At 42.8% G+C, this 18,448-nt stretch overlaps 1 long non-coding RNA gene across 3 annotated transcripts in view; it reads right to left on the minus strand.

The window, feature by feature from the left end:
* Positions 1-18,448, minus strand: part of LOC144225225 (uncharacterized) — a 47,055-nt gene that overhangs the window by 16,474 nt on the left and 12,133 nt on the right. The window contains exon 2 of one of the 3 annotated variants that reach the window (XR_013333245.1): positions 1,625-1,856. The exons of the other annotated variants lie outside the window; for them this stretch is intronic. This is a non-coding gene — a long non-coding RNA (uncharacterized LOC144225225). The remainder of the gene's footprint in view (positions 1-1,624; positions 1,857-18,448) is intronic. 3 annotated transcript variants of the gene reach the window in all.

Consider the following 18,448-nt stretch of genomic DNA (forward strand, 5'->3'; position numbering starts at 1 on the left):
CAACAATTGGTATCATATTTATATTTATTTTTGCCAAACTGGCTAGAAAAATGAATCACATTATTATTTTTCTTGGCATTTTTTATGAATCTTAGTAAGGTTGGTCATCCTATTTGTCATTTGGTTTTACTTTCCTGTGAATTTGTGTATATTTTTGTCTTTTTCTAATGGATTATTTATATTTTATTGATCTGTAGGAGTTCTTTATGTAATCTGCATACCAGTCTTTGTGGGTTATATCTGTTACAAATACAGATTGTATTTGTCTTTCAGATCCTAACTTCTCAATTTTTTTTAAGAGAGAGAGAGAATGTGTGCACATGTGAGCAGGGGAGAGGCAGCAGGAGGGGGAGAGAGAGAATCTTAAGCAGGATCCACACCCAGCATGGAGCCCAATGTGGGCTTGATCTCAAAACCATGAGATCATGACCTGAGCTGAAATCGAGAGTCTGATACTTAACCGAATGAACCACCCAGGCATCCCTGTAACTTCTCAATTTTTATAATGACTTTTAATAAGCAGACATTGTTTTCATTTTAATACTGTTGAAATTATCAATTTTTTCCATTATGGTCTGGGTTTTTGGTTTCGTTTTATCCTAAAAAGCAAGACCATAAAAACATTGTCCAGTTTTCTAAAAATTACTTTTCACTTTGAATCCTTATCTAGAATTCATTTTTGGTATATCGTGTGAGCTAGGGATCTAATGATGTAGACGGGGTTACCGAGCATCACTAGTATAATAGTTCATCCTTTCCCTATAGATCCAGAGGATCCATTTTGGATAAATCAAGTTTTCATCAATAGCTGGGTCTGTTCTGAGCCTCTGTCCTGTTCCTAATTGTCTGCTCGTCCATCCATGTGCTAATATCATCCTGTTTTAATAAGAACAGCTTCATTTTAACGGTGCATGTCTGGTAGGAAAAGACTCCCATCCTTTTCTTCCATTTCATTGGGCCTTGGAGAATCCTAAATTAAAAGTGATTGTCTCTTCTGAAAGAATGATGGCTGCCAGGAGCCGTGGCGGGAAGGGAACGGGGAATTAGGCTTTACTGAGCATGGAGTTTCACTGGGGGATGATGAAGAGGTCTGGAGCTGGATAGATTCAATGGTTACGCAACGATGTGAATATACTTGCTGCCACTGTGTCCAATTAAAAGTGGTCAAAATGCTCTAAAAAGCCAGTGTCTCTTAAAATTATGAAGATATCATGGCACCGATATTTTTTAATACGGTGGTCTTGATGAGAAATCTGATGTCGGCTTGATTCTCCCTCCCTTGTAGGCATTCTATTTGTTTTGTCTGGAAGATTTTAAGGCTTTTTTCCTTATTTCGTCTATTCATAAATTTCATACTATTTGTAGGTCCTTTCAATCTGAGGAAGCGAGGCCTCTCCGAATGATTTATTTAAAGGCTCCGCCTCTCTTCCCTGTTCTATAGTCTTTCTCACTGGAACTCTTATTAGATAAAAATGAAAATTCTGGATCTTTCACATATCTTGATTATATAGAGTACTTTATAGCTCTGTTTTCCAATTCGTTAATTTGTTTTTCAGCAAATCTGATGTAGCCTTTTATTATTTCAACAATCAGATTCCATAATCTCTAGTTTATTCATACTTACGTGTACTCAGCGTTCACATTCTTGTCATAACACAAGTCACAGCTTACTGTAAAGTCCTAATCTTCTTGCTCCACTGACCCCATTTTCTCAGGTGGAAGTCTGACCGACCATCTGTTGAGTTTCTTCTCTCTCTGTCATGGTGACATTCTTTAAAGGTTGACATTTGTAATTTTTCGCTCATCTATGCAGAGGACATCCCCAGTCAGATATATGTTGGATTGCTTTTCTTGGCCTGTTTTGAGGAAGAATAGGATGTACCACTGGTTACACCTTGGTGGCTGGTGTTCTGGTGCAGGTGCTACTCCTTCTTCCCAGACATTGCCAGACCCTGAAGGTGGGGCCCTGCCTTACCTTTCTGTCCTCTTCCTCCCCATTTTTCTTCACTGGAGACAGACACCCCCATTACTATTAACCGGCTGAAGGGGTAGGAGGAGGTGGTGCTAAGGAGGGATCAAACCATCTAGATATTCCTGCTGTGGTACCTGAATCAAGTCAATTTATTTAGAACTTTACGGTTTTTTTTAATTTTTTAAATGTTTTATTTTATTTTTGAGAGGGAGAGAAAGAGACAGAGCACAAGCAGGGGAGGGGCAGAGAGAGAGACACACAGAATCCGAAGCGGGCTCCAGGCTCTGAGCTGTCAGCACAGAGCCCGATATGGGGCTCGAATTCATGAACTGTGAGATCATGACCTGAGCTGAAGTAGATGCTTAACCAGCTGAGCCACCCAGGCGCCCCAATTTATTTGAACTTTGAGCTTCTTCCTATTGCTAACATCTACCAGTTTGGGGCAATGAGCATTCAGGGTGTCTTTCCTATATTTTGCAGCAAAAAAACAAAAAAACAAAAAACAAAAAGCCAAAGTTTAAGTTCTGACTATGGTAGCTCTTCTTCACCTGGGCCTGTGTCAAGCAGGCATTTGTCACAATTTCTGGTCCTTGGAAACTCTCCCTCTTATTTCCCATGCAGCTGTGATTTTCTTCATCTATCTTTTCCATTCCATATAGAAATTTGGAGCTGGAAGAAAAGGTTGTCTCATTTTTGTTCAACCTATTATCTTTAAGTTCACCCTTTTAACATACTTGAGTTATACACAAAGAGAGAAATAAGACCAAAAAAAAGTGGTCTACGGGAACCAAAATATCACCTTTTCTGATAAAAGCCACTGAAGGGGCACCTGGGTGGCTCAGTCGGTTAAGGGTCCCACTTCAGCCCAGGTCATGATCTCACGGTTTGTGAGTTCAAGCCCCATGTCGGGCTCTGTGCTGACAGCTCAGAGCCTGGAGCCTGCTTCAGATTCTGTGTCTCCCTCTCTCTCTGCCTCTCTCTCTCAAAAATACATAAAAAATTCTATTAAAAAAAAAAAAGCCACTGGAGAATGTAGCTTAGCATGAAAGGCAAATGAGCTTACTAACACTAAACCATGCAATATTATACTGACTAAACCAGCCGAACCCAGCAGCCGAAAGCGGGGCAGGTTCCAGGCCTGGGTGACCTTGCCCTGCAAGAAGTAGAGCTAGTGCTTTGTTTCTGGGCTGCCTGGCTCCCACCCAGGAAGAAGGATGAAGCCAAGCCAATCATGCTGAATGTATTATTCCCGAAATGACCAATCAGATTACATCACCCTCTCCAAGAACACAGGAGATCGACTAAGTCAGGTCCCTTCACAGATGGAAGGTGTATTCATCCCTGGCTGCCACTGTAACAAATTACCACATCGTTGCTTTTTTTTTTTAAACGGACAATGCATTTCATTTTTTTAAAATGGTTTCTTTATATCTGAGAGAGAGAGAAAGGCAGCGTGAGCAGGGGAGGGTCAGAGAGAGAGAGGGAGACACAGAATCTGAAGCAGGCTCCAGGCTCTGAGCTGTCAGCACAGAGCCCGACGCGGGGCTCAAACCCACAAACTGTGAGATCATGACCTGAGCCAAAGTCGGACGCTTAACCGACTGAGCCACCCAGGTGCCCCGCCACATCTTTGCTTAAAACAACACACCTTTATTCTCTAGTAGTTCTGGAGGTCAGAGGTCCAAAATCCATTTCACTTTTCAGAGGTGAAGTCAAAGCACTGGAAGGGCTGGGCTCTGAGGAAGAATCTTTGTCTGTTTGCTTGTCTGTCCTGTAGGCAGAACTGTTCTGATAGGCTGCTGAGGTCCTTTCTTAAGGACGTCACACACACCTCTGTTGACATAGGTGTAATGGCTGAAACCAGTGGTTTTCAGAGAACAAAAATCAAGGGAATATTAGTGGGGGGATAATTCTTAACTGACTTTCGATAGTACCTTCTGTCATAGATGGAGTGATTCTCCAAACATGATCCATGTCCTAATCTCTAGAACCTGCGAATATATTATCTTATGTGGGAACAAGACTTTGCAGGTGTGATTAAGTTAAGATCCTGGCGTGGAGAGGTTATCCTGGATTATTTGGTTGGCCTGATGTGACCACAAGTGTCGACAAAGGGGACACAGGAGAAGAGTCAGAGAGGAAGGTGATGTGATGACAAAACCAGAGATGGGAATGACGAGCTTTGGCGAAAGAGGAAGGAGACACAGCCAAGAAGCACAGGCAGCCACTAAATGCTGAAAACCAAGAAGTCGGATGCTTAACCGACTGAGCCACCCAGGCACCCCAGGATTGAGGTTAAATGATGAGGGGGGGTCCTGGTGGGCTCAGTTGGATGAACTTCTGACTCTTGGTTTTGGCTCAGGTCATGGTCTCATGGTTCACAGAATCGAGCCCTGCCATGGGCAAAGCCTGCTTGGGATTCTCTCTCTCTCCCACTCAACCCCTCATGCTCACACTCTCTCTCAATAAATAAGCATTTTTTAAAAACAACAAAACTACCCTATTCCAATTATAATATGCACAACAAAACCTCAATAACAAAATGTTACTAATGTTGAGGGAAAAAAATTTCTAACATAAACATCGTCCCTTTATCAAATGTCTAGAGAGAAATTAAGTTCCAAGGAATAAAATACAAATCAGGACACACTAAAGTTCAAAAAAGTAAGGTTCAAAACAGAATTATCTTGTTTTTGTGGATTAAAATTCAAAGGAATTAAAGTCAAAAATTCACCTCCCCCAACTTTTTATTCAAGCTGCTCTGTCTCCGCTGGAGGCGATTTCAATGTCTGGGTAGAGGCAGGGATCTTTAGTAACTACATTTTCTTTAATGTTTTTTTATTTATTTCTGGGAGAGAGAGAGAGACAGTGTGAGCAGGGGAGGGTCAGAGAGAGAGAGAGGAGACACAGAATCTGAAGCAGGCTCCAGGCTCTGAGCTGTCAGCACAGAGCCCGACGCGGAGCTCGAACCCACAAACTGTATGATCATGACCTGAGCCGAAGTCGGACGCTTAACTGACTGAGCCACCCAGGTGCCCCTAGTAACTACATTTTAGGCTGCATCTCACTGGAGTGGGGGCAGCTCCTACAGGGCCTCCAAATTAGAAAACAACAGTTACCCCAGCAAGTCTGTAACATGCTTTTTCCTAGAGTCTAGAGATCTATAGAACATGCAAATGATCATAGCACCAGCTCTACACACACCAGAGGCAGAAAACAAGCCAAGTTTTCCAGAAAATCATCGTGCAAACTACATTCCCAGAAGCAGTACTGTGGGTTGCTTACAGTACTTTGGGTCGTCAAAGACTGTAGCAGAGATAACAGTCTCACCAGAAGCCAGTTGATTGAGACCAAGAATCCAGAATTGGTGGACTGTGAGTTAAAACCCGGTTAGGAGAGGGGCTCCTGGGTGGTTCGGTCGGTTGAGAGCCCGACTTCAGCTCAGGTCATGATCTCGCGGTTCATGGGTTTGAGCCTGGAGCCTGCTTCAGATGCTGTGCCTCCCTCTCTCTCAAAAATAAAAACTATTAAAAAATAAATAAATAAACCTAGTTAGGAGAACTCGACTAGCTACAGGTTAATTTCTGCACAATGGCACCTTGCATTTCTCACATCCATAAAGTTCCTCCGCTGGCAAGGCCTCTGAGGGGCTGTTGCCTCCTTGCAAAATTAAAATGGTGCAGTGGCAGGGCGCCTGGGTGGCTCAGTCAGTCAGGTGTCCGACTTCGGCTCAGGTCACGAGCTTAGGGTCCGTGGGATCAAGCCCCGCGTCGGGCTCTGTGCTGACTGCCAGCTCAGAGCCTGGAGCCTGTTTCAGTCTATGACTCCCTCTCTCTCTGACCCTCCCCTGCTCACACTGTCTCTCTCTCTCTCCTAGAAATAAATAAAACATAAAAAAAGATTAAAAAAAATAAATAAAAACATTTAAAAAATTAAAAGAATAAAAAATTTAAATAAAAAGAGTTTTAAAATGGTGCAGTGGGCAACGTCTTTGTCGATCAGCTCTTATTTGTGGAGCTGTTCGTTCCCACCCAGACATTCTAAACGTTTTCATTTCCGAGCCCCGTTTGAATTTTAGTTGTTTACACGGCAGTGTTGCAGTGAAGGTGAATTCCACCCAGTAACACAGCTCCCAAAATAACCAGGAAGCATTTTCACTCCTCCGCTGCAGTGGCTTCTGTTTTTTCCTCCGCCTCTTTCTGTGGAATTCCTTAGGGCCAAGAAAACCATCAGCGGGGAGGGTTCCCCCTCACGTTTACGAAACCAGTTTCTAGCAACCTTGAGGACAAGGAGAGGGAGTGATTCTTGAGCCACATAAATGCAAACTCAGTCCATCCACGTTTGCCCTTGAAGATAGTTCAAAACAACATAAAAGAGGAATTAAAATTAGGGCTGTTTGTTTTCATTACCCACCTAAACCTAGTACTAGCACATGCAAAACTAATCTCTCATTAGTGCTCTGTGGTCCAAAGAGGACCCAGCTGCCCCCACGGTTTAAAAAAATATTTTTTTTCCTACTCCTTCAATATCTAAAAGGGCAGCATATGAAAAGACTGTTTCTTTCTCCCTATAATTGAACCCTTGCCTCAGCTGTAACTGCTTATTAAGACCTCTTCAGCCCGCTGGCCCCTGATAAGTCCTTCTCATGGCCCATGTGCCCTTGCCAAGGTCCCTTACAGCCTGAGTGGCTTTTTCTAAGGTCTTTTTTCCCAGGCCACAGCTGTTAAGAGCCCACGGCACCGCCATAAAAACGTACCTGGCTCAACAGAAGCCTACACACACTGCCAAGATCGAAATGTCCTGCACCCACACTAAAGAACAAGACCCCCAGGGTCAAGGCCAATGCCATGCCACTCCAGAAGCCTCAGTCACTCCACGGGTATTCATCCGCTTCTCCCTAATTGTGCACCTTATTTCTTCCACACCAATTTTCTGGCCAATGTATGGAACGTGGGAACACCGAAGCAGACCCCAGCGAATGCCACCCCTTCCTCCTTTTCTGAGTTCAAAACAAACAGAGATAAAGGAGTGGAAGGAGAAGGCCAACGTAGCACTCAGGTCCTCATAAAGCCAGGCTGAGCTCCCCAACACCGCTCAGCGGAACAGGATCCCGCAGTTCTGGGCCGCAGTGGACTTGCCTCGCTGTGAGGGGAAGCGTCCGCCTGCCCCTAGAGCAGACCTCATGCTGGCTGGGTTCCAAGGAGGAAAGCGGGTGGGAATGAGCTGAGCACCCCCAATTTATCTTCCCCAAACCTGCCCCTCAAATAATCATGCCCTTTTTCACTTCAGGGCTGCTTTAAGAAAGGGCAGAGGAAATGCAACTGCCTTCACTTAGAAGTGAAGAAGGTGGTTTGGGCTTGAATTTTTCTTTTTTTAACTAGTAAAAATATTGTACGTATTACTTGAGTAATTAAACAGCATGAGCTTTGAAAAACCAAAATGCTGGAAGCTTCCCACCTGTTAGACTGTGGTGCCACAGCTATGATCTGAAATTCTAAAAACAAGATTTCTGGGGCGTTGTCAATTAGCATTAGGGAATGTTTCCTCAGTTGTTTTTCATATGGTCTTTATGAAAAACAGTTAGGTTTGGGGTGCCTGGGTGGCCCTGTCAGTTAAGCGTCCAACTTTGGCTGAGGTCATGATCCCCCAGTTCTAGAGTTTGAGCCTCGTGAGAACGCATTGGTCTCTTTGCTGTCAGCACAGAGCCTGCTTTGGATCCTCTGTCCCCCTCTTTCTCTGCTCCTCCCCTGCTCACTCACTCTCTCAAAAATAAATAACCATTTTAAAAAGTAAGTTCATACATTTATTAGCTGTGCATTTAAAAACATGATTCACAATTTGGAGCAACATTTTTTTTGTTCGAAATAGAAGCTGTGGCTTCCTTTTTTTATTTCAGTTTTTATTTATTTTGAGAGAGAGAGAGAGAGAGAGCGCGATTGTGGGTGGAGGAGGGCAGAGAGAGAGGAGAGAGCCAGAATCCCAAGCAGGCTCTGCACTGTCAGCGCAGAGCCGGGCGCAGGGCTTGAACTCACTACCCCGTGAGAGCACCATCTGAGCCGAAGTCAGATAATTAACCAACTGAGCCACCCAGGCGCCCCTGGAGCCAGATTTTAATAAAAGCTTTTCTCATTACAGAGACAAATGTTTTCAGCCTTCTCGGATTCCCCACTGCCTCTTCTGTTCTTTCATTTTGTCAGCGCCCCACCCATGCGAGTCACTCCCCAGTTCCAAACTGAAATGAAATGGCCAATGTGTGAAATCTGTTTCCTGGGTGCTCACGGAGTGGCCAGATGACACCATCTGGGAGTTCAGGGGGTGAACCCTGGCCAATGGAAATGGAGACAGGAGTGAGCCAGCAGGTAAATGCCTTCTTGTGTCCCTCTTTGTTGGACTGCTCTGAAATATATCTTCTCCCTTCCTCTCTCCCTCTCTCCCTCCCTCCCTCCCTTCCTTCCTTCCTTCCTTCTGCCTTTCTAAAGACTGAGTACTGAGTTCTGAAGAATCCCTGCTGAAAGGCCCGCTGCTGGGAAGACCACTTCCTTCCCTTTCCTCATTCTTTCCATCTGAAACTATTTGGGCTGTTTGGGGTCATTGTGCCCTTGCCTTAGGGCCAAACTCAGCGTTTACCGCATCCAAGCTCCCACAAAGCCTATATTTACCGAGTGTTTCTTAGGGAAGTAAAAACAATATTACATTACATATCATATAGGAAACCGTTTTTTCCCCATTCTACTTTATTTTTTATTAAGTAATTACATCCAACGTGGGGCTTGAACTCATGACCCCGAGATCAAGAATCGCATGCCCCACCAACTGAGCCAGTCGGGCGCCCCTAGGAGACCTCCCTTTTAAATATTTGTTCAGTTTCTATTTCCTCAAAATCTCTAGGCTCATAGCTCGCCCATCCCTACTGCTTCTTCGACCTTCTCATCAAATTTTCTTCCAATGATCCCCCTCAGCCTGTGGTAGGTGAAGAACTTTGGTGTTCCCTCAGCATCTTAATTCTCTCCACTGTCAGCCACCCTGCTTAATTCAGCAAGCCATCTAGAGTGAGCTGAGTACACGAAGTATTCATTCGTCCCGTAGACAAGAAGGAGATATTGCCAGTACGTCATTATAATACATTTTTCCCCTTTGTCACACAGGCATAAAACAAAATTCCAAGCAGGCGAGAAGCAGAGGGAAGAAAAAGTTATGTCGGGGGTGAAGCAAGTGTGGGGTCGAGGCAGGCTCCAGTGTGTAGTGCTATCTGGTGGAGAAGAAGCAGATCAGGGACAGGGATCTCCAGGCAGGGACAGATACGACATGAAACTGGGTTCAGAATGAGGTTGAGTCACCTGCACTGGAGGAGGGCAAGCGCTGGGAAAGTGTTTCCAGGAAACCCTGGCACAGGCAGCAGGAGTGCAGTTTAATAACCTTATACTCAACACATACCCCGTATGTTTACTGCCAGGATCAGAACTGATCCCAGGGCAATGACACTGATCCTGCAAGTAGACAAAGGATCACCTGCCTTGGGTCGAGGGATGAAGAACCAGGAAGCTTGGTTAATATTAATTTTTCCCCTCACACCTAACAATAATACATTCTCCGTATGTATTAGTTTCCATTGCTGCTATAACAAATTACCACAAACTTAGTGGATTGAAACGACACAAACTTAATACCTTGCAGGACTGTGGGCCAGAAGTCTAACCTGGGTCTCATGGGTATCAATGAAGGTGTTGTTGACAGCGCTGCATTCCTTTCTGGAGCCTCTAGGGAAGGCTCCTTTTCCTTGCCTCTTCCAGCTTCTAGAAGCTCTGGGTTCCTTGGCTCATGGTTGTTGTGTGTATAGTTCATCCCTTTTTACTGCTAAGGAATATTCCATGGTATGGTCACACCACAGTCTGTTTATCCATTCAATTGTTGATGGACGTTTTGGTTTCCAGTATTTGATGATTGTGAATAAAGTTGCAACAAATACTCATGTACAATGTTTTTCACATGCACTTCAGTTGTCGTTCCTCTTGGGTAAATACCTAGAATCACTGAGTCGTATGGTAAGTGCGTGTTTATCTTTATACGGACACGCCACACAGTTTGCCAAAGTGGCTGTACCATTTTGCATCCTACCAGCAATGTGTGGGAGGTCCAGTGGTTCCACAGCCTCATCGGCATTTAGCATTTCAGGTTTTGTTTTGTTTTAGTTTGGGTTTAGTTGGGTTGTGTTGGCTTGGGTTTGGGGCCATTCTAACAGGCATGTGGTATTATCTTATTGTGGTTTGAATTTGCAATTCCATAATCACTGATGACGTGGAACATATTTTCATGTGTTTATTTGCCATCTGTGTACCTCCTTTCATGAAGTATCTGTTCAAAACCCTTTGTCCATTTTTTGAAGAGCAAACATTGTTAAAATGTTCATGCTACTCAAGGCAATCCACAGATTTAATGCAATTCCTATCAAAGTACCAAAAGCATTTTTCAAAGAACCAGAACAAATAATTCTAAAATTTGTACAGAACCACAAAAGACCCCAAATAGCCAAAGCCGTCTTGAAAAAGAACAAAACTGGAGGTATCATAATCCCAGACTTCAAGATATTTGACAAAGCTATAGGAACCGAAACAGTATGATATTGGCACAGAAACAAGCAGGTAGCTCAATAGAACAGAATGCTGATCCAGGAAGAAAGGAGGAGGCTAAAAACAGAACAAGCAGCATCCACTCCCACGCCTCCCGTGCCTTGGCTTCTTAGCTTCAAATATTTGAAAGAAAACCCAGAAGTAAAACCATGATTACATTAATCTTCCACAAAGGAGGAAAGAGCATGCAGTAGGAAAAAGACAAGTCTCTTCAAAACATGGGATTGAGAACATTGGGCAGCTACACGCAAAACGATGAAACTGGACCACTTTCTTACAATATGCACAAAAATCAACTCAAAATGGATTAGACACCTAAATGTGAGACCTGAAACCACAAAAATCCTGGCAGAGAGTGCAGACAGTAATTTCTCTGACGTTAGCCATAGCAACATTTTTCTAGATATGTGTCCTGAGGCAAGAGGAACAAAAACAAAAATTCAGATTATAATAAGAAAATACTATGTAAAGGATATAGAATAAAAGAATAAAATGAAAATAAAAGAATATTGTTGCCCATTTTTAATTGGGTTATTTTCTCATTGATAAGTTTTTAAAGTTCGTATATATTCTGCACACAAGTTCTTTGCCAGATATGTGATTCAAAACTATTTCTCCTAGTCTATGGTTTGTGTTTTCATTCTCTTTTAGAGTCAGTTTCACAAAGCAAATGTTGTTCATTTTGATGAAGTCCAATTTGGAATTTTTTTATTGAGGGATCATGCTTTTAGCATCATATATAAGAAACCTTTCCCTCATCCAAGTTCACAAACATTTTCTTCTATGTTTTCTTCTAGAAGCTTTATAGTTTTACGTTTTACATTTAGGTCTATGATCCATTGTGAGGTTTTTGCATATCCATTTTTCCATAAGGCGAAACGTGTGAGTTGAGATTCTTTTTTTTTCTTTATTTTGGCTTCTTTTTTTTTGCATACGGTTGTTATTTGTTTCAACATCATTTACCAAAATGACTTATCTTCCTGCAGTGACTTGGTTTTGCACTTTTATTTAAAATTGGTTGGGGTGCCTGCCTGGCTCAGTCAGGAGAGCATGCAGCTCTTGATCTTGGGGTTATGGGTTCAAGAGATTACTTAGAAATAATATCTTTAAAAAAAATTGGTTGACAATACATGGGTGTGTCTATTTCTAGATTCTGCATTCTGTTCCATTGATCTTTGTGTCTGTCTTTTCAATAAACATCACTCTCGTGATTACTGTGGCTTTGGTGATTAGATAAATCTATTTTTAGTAATCTCTACACCCAACCCGAACTCATGACCCCAAAATGAAGAGTCACATGCTCTACTGACTGAGCCAGCCAGCCACCCTTAGGTAAATCTATTTTTTTAAGTTTATTTATTTTGGTGGGAGGGAGAGGGAGAGCACAAGCAGGCTAGAAGCAGAGAGAGGAGAAAGAATCCCAAACAGGCTCTGTGCTGAGCCAGACACAAGGCTCAATCTCCGGACAGTGAGATCATGACCTGAAACAAAATCAAGAGTCAGTTGCTTAACCGACTAAGCCACCCAGAAGCCCCTAAATCTATTTTTTTAATCCACAAATTTCCATCATTCAAGATGTGTCATCTTGAGCAAGTTACATAACCGCTCTTAACTTCAATTTTCTCAGCTATAAAAAGGATATTAGGGTGGCTCACTGGGTGAAGCAACCGACTCTTGATTTCAGCTCAAGGCATGATCTCACAGTTGGTGAATTTGAGCCCCACATGGCGCTCTCAGCTGTCAGCACAGAGCCTGCTTGGGGTCCTCTGCCTCCCTCTTTCTCTCTGCCCCTCCCCTGCTCTCCCTCTCTCTCTTTCTCAAAAATAAACATTAAAAACAAAAAAGGATCTTAGTAGTACCTATGTGAAAGGGGACTGTGTAAAAGGACCAAGAAGCGAAGGCCCGGGAGGCGTGGGAGTGGATGCTGCTTGTTCGGTTTTTAGCCTCCTCCTTTCTTCCTGGATCAGCATCTCTTTCTTTTGGGGGAAACAGTTCTTACCCATGTCAAGCACATGGTCCTATTGTAGCTGCTAATCATACTACCATGTCCCACCCCCCAGGCCGCAGGGAATGGTCAAGGGATGGTCACAGGCACCAAGCACTGCTACTTAGAGATTTTTCTCCCCTTGGTACTAAGGGAGATTGAATTCCTGGCCCTAACTTTTGCTTTTCTCTCTACCCGCACACTTTACCATGTAATTTGCAGTTTTTCTGACTCAGGAACAAGTATATTTCCTTGAATTTTACCTTTGGGGTTGGCCATGTGACTTGCTTTGGCAAACAGAATGAAACAGAAGAGACAGAGTACCAGTTTTGCCTGGAATTCAAGAAGCCATAGGATATTTCTTGTCCCGGGAATAGGTAAGGAGAAGAAAAGTTTTTCACTGGAATGAATATTGAGTTTTGATTAGACATCAAACTGGACAATTTTAATTACTGAATTGACACTGTGAAAGAGGAATTTTATTATACAAGAATGAGCTAGGAAGCTCAGGAGAAGCTGAGACTCAAACAGGAACAAGTGAAGGCTAGCAACTCCCACTAAACAGATCTTGGGGGGTTGACCCTACATGACATTGCATTTTTATTATACCTTCCTCCACATCATGCTTATTCAAATATTTTTAAATCGTTGCACCTTCCAGTATCTCTTTCCCTATTATCCCTATTTTATCGGACTCTAATCCTTTTCAACAGCTTTCTCTTGACTTATTGACACACTTTCTGTTCTCTCTTTTCTTTTTAAAATTTTCCTTTGATCAAAGCAATACATTTTCCTCCTCGCGAATCTCAGTAGTAAAGAGCAGAGAACTAAAAACAGCACTCCTTTGCTCCTTTCATGCAGTATTATTCTAGGTCCTCCAAAATGGAGCCACCAAAATGTAGTTAGACATGCAACACGTTTACTAGGGGAAACATCTGTAGAGGAAGTGAAGAGGAGCCAAGGGAAGTTGGGGAAGCTGCCCAGCCATGATGCACATCTGACCTTGGGTGAAGGAGAGCGGGAAGGAAGGAAGGTTGAGTGAAAGTGTCTTGGATAGCGGTGCGGTTCTAAAGAAAGTTCGGCAAGGCCACTGGGGAGTCCTCAAGCCAGTCGCCTGAAACCCACACTTGACTTTGGGCTGAGGCCATGCTTCCCAAGACTGCCTCCAGCCAATGATTGAACACAATAGCCATACAGAAGTAAGACCATACCTGGGAGCCATGAGACTCCTCTGGCTGTTCTTTCCACACGTCTCAATCCATCATGGCTTTTTCTATCTTAAACCTGTCACTCCTTATACCTTCCTTCTGTGCGCCCTTCCACACCCATTGTAAGCTGGACCCAGGGCTGCTTGCACTTCTGGAGAAGGCTCTGTTGTAGACAGTCGGTAGAAAATAGATTGAAGCACAGGAGAAAAGAGATGGAGGAAGCCACTTAAACTCGACCTTAGTCTGGGTAAAATGAGGTGGTGTAACTCTTGAAATCTAGCATTATTTACCAGAATAGGTCATTCAAATGAGATACGGTAATTTTATCCTGGAGTCTACTCTGTGCATTTCCCATTTCGTGGCGGGAGGCAACTGGTAGTTGATTCAGGGGTCAGAGGTTCACTCAGGTCTCTCTCCACACAGAGAACTGACTAAGAAGCACTCTACTGACCCTCCAGAATCCCACAGCATGAAGTAAAGGGAAAGTAATTGTGACCCGCAAAAAACACATGGTAGCAGATGATTACCACAGCCACAGAGGAGCCTCGGGAGCAGGTCCACAAAATGTCTACCTCTGTAAACCACACATCCACGCACTGGTAACACCAGAACATGACATCGTAATCCCCCAAGCTGAGGAGCACCAGACTATACATCATATTTCCCAATCATGCTCCTCCCTGCCTTGGTTCCTTTGTAGATTTTGTTTAGCCACAAAGGATGCCCCTTCTTCTACTCTTGGTTGTTGAATTTGGGCCCAGCAAGTTCCTACGTATCTTTCAATAGTTAACATAACATCTCCTCCACAAAGCCTTCCCGAAGCTGCCTTCTCACACATATACGCTCACAAAAGGTTATTCTTACCTATCTCATTGTTCATAACTTATTGTACTGTGATCACACACACCCCTGAGCTCCTTAAGGGCTTGAGAGCAGAGATGATTATTTTTTATACCTAATGCATAGCATACAGTAGGTACTTAATACATTTTTATTGGAAGAAGGAAGGAAAAGGAAAATGGATACAGAAAAAAAGAAAACTGATACATAACTTCTTTCCAGATCGATATTTTTCTGAATTTTGTGCAAATGAGCATCCTCAAAGTTACATTAGGTAATTCTTCCTCATACCAGGTGTGAGAGCCATTGTTCGTACAATAATTTTAGCTATCTTAATGATTCAGCCAGATGACCAGAGAAGAAATTATGCCAAGCACTAATGCAGTGAGATCATACCAACATGCTCTGGTTCTCATTTGATTAGCTAGGAAATATTGTGCTTAGTAATGAGGCTCTGGCCCTAGGAACAGGTCTAAGACATCAGCCCTAAAGAAAACATACCTACTATTCCAAGATTGGGCCATGTGACATCGGATTATTAAGTAGTGTTACAACATGCCCTTGGCTTTGAATTGTTCCCAGCGCTCCCGAAGTAAAGAATAATGTGTAGGCAATGTTCACTTCACACACAACAGAGCAACTAAGGACACCAAACACACGCTCCGGCTGCTAAAACGGAATGAACAAATGTGTTTATATGAATATACGATGCAAAGGGAAGAAAGCAGGGAGTCATGGGAGTGGATGCTGAGGAATATTTGTGAACAGGTAAGGAGAGGAAATGTTTTGAAAAGTTGCCCCATGTGTGTATGCATCAGCCTTGTGCAGTTAGGCTTAATTAATACTGAATTACAATCTTATTAGTAATAGCTGATGTTTTGTAGCACTTTCTTTGGACGTCATTTCCACACGTTATAAAAATGCTTTTTTATAAAGCACTTTCAGATACATTATTTCAGTGGCTCATGTGGACCACCTTATGGGGAGGTTATTCGTTTCCCTCATAAGCTTGGCCTAGACACCCGAAGCGAAGATGATGACCCCACCTACAGGTCTGTGGTGGCGCACTGAGGAAGACTCAGATTTCAGCTAATCAGATCCCCGCCTCCGCCCACCCAACCCACTCCCACCCCCAGTTGTGGGTGTATTCCCATCCAAAAAGCAACTGGCTTTCCCAGGATCTAACTGACAGGCTCAAAAGAAAACCTAAGCCTTAATTATTCTTTACAAAATTACCTTCAAAACCCAGTAGACAAGAAAACCACCCTAGGCCCTCCTTATCCACACAAATGAAATAATCTGTAAAAAAATTTTTTTAATGTTTTTCTTATTCTATTTTATTTTTGAGACAGACAGAGTGTGAGCAGGCAAGGGGCAGAGAGAGAGGGAGACACAGGATCTGAAGCAGGCTCCAGGCTCCGAGCTGTCAGCACAGAGCCCGATGTGGGGCTCAAACTCATGAGATCATGACCCGAGCCAAAGTCAGACATTCAACGGACTGAGCCACCCAGACACCCCATGAAACGATCTTTCTAAGGAGTCTCCTCGCTAAATTAACAAATTAGCTAACTTCACTTGGCTCTTCTCTTGCTAAACTTCCCCAAAAACAAGCTGGGTCCCCCCCTCCCAGGCAAATGAGATAGGAGGTAGCAACCTAACACATACAAGTTTAGCAAATATAAGACTTTGGATCAGGTCATCTTACCTAACTGACAAGGTGGCCTTGGAGAAGCACCAGAATCAATATGGAGCTAAAAAAACAACAGGACCTTCAGAGGCAAACTCATATTTTAATAATAACCTCCTTCCTTAGGGCTTCCAAGCCTCTTTTACCATAAAACGGCCTTATCCCTTAAGAAGGGGTTTCCTAACCTTAAAATGTCGTGGCCTGCCACAAAAAAAAAAAAAAGAAAAGAAAAAAGAAAAAAGTCTACTGATCATAACTAAGTAGCATCCTCTGTCTCTGTCTTATTCCTAAAGCAACTTTGGAAAGTGATACTGTTCTTTCCTTGCCGAGGAGAGAGGGAGACTAAGGTGCAAGAGATACTAAGATTTTCCTATAGTCATTCCAAAGTTCAGCAGGAGCTTTGTTTTTGTTCTTAATGAAACAATTATTAAAGATTAGGGGGTATCATTTTTCCATAAATGGCAAGATATTGCTGGCCAGAAATATTTAATCACTATACACTCTTCCAATCTGGCAGAAAGCGAAAGAGAATGGTTTGGGATCGAGTGTCACCCTGAGCCACTTGGTCTTGTTCTCATTGAGATTATTTACAAGGATAACAGTACAGCCTGTAAACCCAGGCGAGAGTCAGAAGAGTCAGCGAGACCTAAATTTGAGCCCTCATTCAGCTGCCGAATGTGACAGGGAGCAATAGTTAGTCCCAAGACTCAGTTTCCTCGTTGATACAGCTATTTCTCGGAATTTTCGTCAGGAGTAAAAGAAATAATGTAGATAAGTGACTTAGCACACACTGAATGTCCCATAAATGTTGGTTCATGTTATTATCTATTTATGTGCAGGGAGAGAACATCTGCTTATCAGACTGTTGGGGATTTTTTTTTCCCCTAGGTGCAAATCCAACCTAGGCACTTCAAGGAGGTGTAAATCAAAACTTAATATTTGCAATCATTTTTTTTTTCCTATTTTTTCCCCCCCGGTGAGCAAGGGGTAATCACAGATGCTATTAAAATTGAAGTGGCACCTGGTGCCTGGGTGGCTCAGTCTGTTAAGCGTCCGACTTTGGCTCAGGTAATGATCTCATGGTTCGTGGGTTCAAGCCCTGTGTCAGGCTCTGTGCTGAAAGCTAGCTCAGAGCCTGGAGCCTGTTTCAGATTCTGTGTCTCCCTCTCTCTCCAACCTTCCCCTGTTCGTGCTGTCTCTATCTCTCTCTCAGAGATAAATAAAACATTAAAAAAAATTTTTTTTAATTGAAGTGGCATGGAAGTTTGCAACAGATACTTCAGGTGCAAGCTACTATTCAGTTACTTGCATTCTAATGCATTTTTTCCAAATGAGAGAGAGTGCAGAGACATAATTAATGAACAAGAAATGTTCAGGTAACACTGGGCACATTTGCCTTTCTATGTGCAGGGAGAGAAAGACCGAAGTCCAGTGCCTTAAGGGACCTTAAAATTTGTAGTAAGCTTCCAATTACCTGTTTGAGCCAGGCTTGGAAGGAACTGTGGAACTGCCCAACCCATTTTCAAGGAAACAAGAGACCTAGATATTAAGTTAGCACATCTAGTTCACAAGAACACTATGCTGTATTACAGCTATACGATTATATTTTCATACGCCCTTTAAACAAGAATGAAATGTCTCCTAAAAGATGTGAAACTATCTGCCCAACCTGAAGATGAAAAGTTCACTAGGAAGATGTGATGTGAAGCTTAGAGTAAGTTAATAAAGTAGATTTTCCCTTTATAGAGATTTTTAGCATATGAAATGTATCTTTACCCTGCAAGTTACTCCAAGATAGATTTTTTAAATATTACTTACAGTTGCTCCCCAGGAAATGATACTTTTCAAATGTATCTTGATTAGACAGTCCCATGTAACAAAAGTTTCTTTCCTTGAAAACGTCTGCAGGAGTTCAGAAAACACAGTAACTTCACTTTACTGTAAAAGTGATACTCTCTTCCTGTGCCAGCTTTTGCCTGCTCCTTTTTATGACACAAAGAATACCCATCTTCTCAATCTCCCTAGCTTTCGGGCCACCTAACAACGGCACAGTGCAAATCACTCAGTAACTACATATTTAAATAACCGCTGTAGAACAAGAGTTTAACAGAGGTGGGGGGGGGGGAGGGG

The sequence above is a fragment of the Crocuta crocuta genome, unplaced genomic scaffold (genome assembly GCF_008692635.1).
Source record: "Crocuta crocuta isolate KB4526 unplaced genomic scaffold, BGI_CrCroc_1.0 scaffold262, whole genome shotgun sequence".
Classification (NCBI taxonomy): domain Eukaryota; kingdom Metazoa; phylum Chordata; class Mammalia; order Carnivora; family Hyaenidae; genus Crocuta; species Crocuta crocuta.